Below are 3,667 nucleotides of genomic sequence, written 5' to 3'. Positions count from 1 at the left end.
AATAATAATAATAATAATAATAATAATAATAATAATAATAATAATAATAATAATAATAATAATAATAATAATAAAGTTGGAAGGGACCTTGGAGGTCATCGAGTCCAACCCCCTGCTCAGGCAGGAACCCTACACCATTTCAGACAAATGGCTGTCCAGTCTCTTCTTAAAAACTTCCAGTGTTGGAGCATTCACTGCTAATAACCATCCCTTTCAGTCTGTTCTGAGCCACATCCACACATGGAGCATTTAAAACAAGTAGCTTTAGGAGGATCTGTGCCTCACCTTTAGCAATGCCGATGATGCACTTGTCACCATGATAGTTACCATGTCCATCCATCTTGCTGCTGTTGTCTAATATAACATCTCAGCATTAGAGCCTTTTCCCTTTGTAAGCAGGTTTAGGATGAGTAGAAATTTGCCTAGTTGTTACTTCAAAGCTGTGACACCCTTCAAGTTTGAGGATCTGCTAGCTTATTAATAAATATTAGAGGATTTTGTGAGCTTTGAGTTAACTTCAGCCAGAATTATTAATTGTGCCTTTGTCTGCTTGAAGTAGCATCTTTTAATGATTTTCTGCACAAGCTAGAGGAGTCAACAGCTGTGTGTTTCTGGATATTGATGGTCCCACACTTAAATCCTTGACTGCAGCACATTTATTAAGGTGTTGTGCATGGACAGAATTGGTCCTTCAGATCATTTTTCACACGACCATTGCAGCATCCCAGTGGTCACATGATCATATTTGTGATGGCAGCAGTGTCCTCCAGTCATATGGTCACCTTTTGCAACGTTCTGATAAACTCAGTGGGGAAGCCGTGTTACTAACGTAACTGCAATGATTCACTTAACTGTGGCAAGAAAGTTCGTAAAATGGGACAAAACTCATTTAACAGCTGTCTTGCTTAGCAACAGAAATTTTGGACTTAATTGTGGTCATAGGTCAAGGTCTCCCTTTAGTAAATGAATAAGAAAGACATACAAAAAAGGAAGAGAAGTGAAAAAAAAGAAGAATAAAGTTGGATTTCCCCATAATGTCAATGTAACATTGAAAAAAGAGTCAAATCTTTTTTTTATTAGACATTACATTCCATAAGCTAACATACAGATTGCCGTTGACCTATAACAATAAAGGACCATGCCCATTACAATTGCAAGTCTTGATGGTAATTACATGAAGTGATGATGTGATTGCCTCTCTTAATGACTACCATCCCTGCTGTCTCCGATGTGATTGTTAATCAACCAGGTTTTTAAGTACTCACCATGTCTCTGGTTGGGGAGACCCTTGGAGGCCTAGTGTAGGCCCTGCCCACCTGTCCCAGGCCTCCCAAACCCCCTGAGATACCCCATGCTTGATTTCCCACCCCTTGTGGACCCCCACATGCTTTGAGCCTAATTTCCACTATGCTGGGCACCCCCCATCAGCCCATTAGGTCAGTGGTGGCGAACCTATGGCATGGGTGCCAGAGGCGGCACTCAGAGCCCTCTCTATGGGCACACACGCCGTTGCCCCAGTCCTAGGCCTTCAGCTGGGTTTTATAAAACCTTTTCGCTTTAGGCCTCCGCCACCATATGCAAAAAAAAAAAAAGGTTCAATCAATCAGTCAATTTCAACTTCTCGCGGGGAAAAAAAGATCTTGCAAAGTTGGAACTGATTGATTGAACTTTTTAGTCCCACCCAGTCTGCTGTTACCACCGCAGCCACGCCCACCCAATGGTCCACACCCACCCAATGGTCCACACCCACCCGGTACCCAACGATGCATAAGTGGGTTTTGGGTTGCAGTTTGGGCACTCGGTCTCTAAAAGGTTTGCCATCACTGCATTAGGTACTTACCTTTCAAATTGCTCCAGAGCTCCAGAGCTCCAGAGCCTGCATTAGGGAAGCAGAGCAGACCATTCCATTCCTAGACCACAGTCTGTATTTCAAAAGTGGTCGCCATTTTTAGAGCACCACAATTTCTTACAATTGTTCCAAAAAAATGATGGCCATTGCCAGGATGCAGCCATATGTATCCAGGGATGTGAAGGGACAGAGAGGCCTACCTTCCTTCAAAGTGGTTGTAACTTTGAAACAGGGTTATAAGAAGCTTTTGCGGGGTCCTTTGTAACTTCAAATGATCGCTAGACCAAGGACCACTTTTAATTGTTTCCAATAACACTAGAGTGTTGGTGTATTTAGATCCTAATGTTGACCATCCAATCAAATATGCTATAAGTCAGGGCTTTTCAACCTTTTCACCCATTGTACCACTTTTAGGATATGGCAACATCCGAGTACCACCAGTCGCCTAGCAAGGTGTCAAAAACTTGATGACCAAAAAAAGGAAAAAAGTGATAAAGTACAGGTAGTCCTCGACTTACAACAGTTCACTTAGTGACTGTTCGAAGTTACGATGGCACTGAAAAAAGTGCCCCCCAAGTCACAGCCGAGCAAGACTCCTGCCTGCCCGCCCGGTGGCGCTCTTCCTCCTGTCCGAGGTTTTCATTGTTGTGAGCATTTCTGTTGAGGATTGGCAGTGGGGGTGTGGGGGGGTTATGTTTATGTTTATGTTTATTTAGATTTTTATACCGCCCTATCTCCCTTACGGGACTCAGGGCGGTGAACAGGCGATAATAAAAATCACAATAAATATCTATTCTAAAATCAAATTAAATAAATAAAGGTGTTTGGTTTTTATTCCCCCCGTCTGCTGGGTGGTTCAGCAGGTTCACTTCACATGACCCTGGAACACTGTGACCATCATAAATATGAATCAGTTGGCAAGCATCTGAATGTAAATCACAAGACCCTGGAAATGCTGTAACATTCCAGCTGATTGGCGCTTCTTCTGTGCTCAGCAGAAGCGCCAGCATCAGCGCCAAGCTCCAGCTGGAGCCTGGCGCTGATTCTGGCACTTCCGCTGAGCCCTGACTGCCCTGCAGCTCCAGCCATCTCTCGCTCAGGCTTGTGCGGTGCTGCCACCAGTTCAGCTCATTCCCCTCCCCCGCTACCACTTTTCTAGGATGGTCGCGTACCACCTGCCAAGTGCCAATGTATCATAGGTGGTACCCGTACCACTGGTTGAAAAGCCCTGTGCTATACAACATATGAATATTCCAAAGTTGCACAAATCAGAAAATTAACACCGATTGTTGGCTTTTAATATTTAATAGTTGACAATAGGCGAACATGATGCTATAGCTTCAGATTTGAAAAACTGAATCCTTCCTCGTGATATGGTAATTGAATTTTCTGTAAAGATATTCTGGGAATCGAAGAACATCATGAAGAAAGAAAATATTTCTTGAAAATATTTTCCAAATATATGAATTGGAATTCCTCTCAGAATATACAGTTGCAAGAAAAAGTATGTGAACCCCTTGGGATAACGCGGAGTTTTGCATGAATTGGTCATAAAATGTGCTCTGAACGTCATCTAAGTCACAACAATAGAAAAACACAGTCTGCTGAAAATAATAATGCACAAACATTACATGTTGCCATGGTTTAATTGAACATAACATGTAAACATTCACAGTGCAGGGAGGAAAAAGTATGTGAACCCCTAGCCTAATGACGTCTCCAAGAGCTAATTGGAGCCAGGAGTGAGCCAACCTTGACTCCAATCAGTGTGATGATATTGGATGTGTTGCTGACAGCTGTCCTGCCCTTTAAAAACAC

The 3,667-nt window shown here is 42.8% G+C and overlaps 1 protein-coding gene across 1 annotated transcript in view; it reads right to left on the bottom strand.

Annotated features, from left to right (window-relative positions):
• Positions 1-3,667, bottom strand: part of LOC114922759 — a 360,999-nt gene that overhangs the window by 183,555 nt on the left and 173,777 nt on the right. The window lies entirely within an intron of this gene.

This window comes from Protobothrops mucrosquamatus, unplaced genomic scaffold (genome assembly GCF_001527695.2).
Source record: "Protobothrops mucrosquamatus isolate PMUCROS unplaced genomic scaffold, P.Mucros_1.0 scaffold_142, whole genome shotgun sequence".
NCBI lineage: Eukaryota > Metazoa > Chordata > Lepidosauria > Squamata > Viperidae > Protobothrops > Protobothrops mucrosquamatus.
The sequence above is the reverse complement of the archived record's forward strand: the minus strand, read 5'-3'. Positions and strand labels throughout refer to the sequence as shown.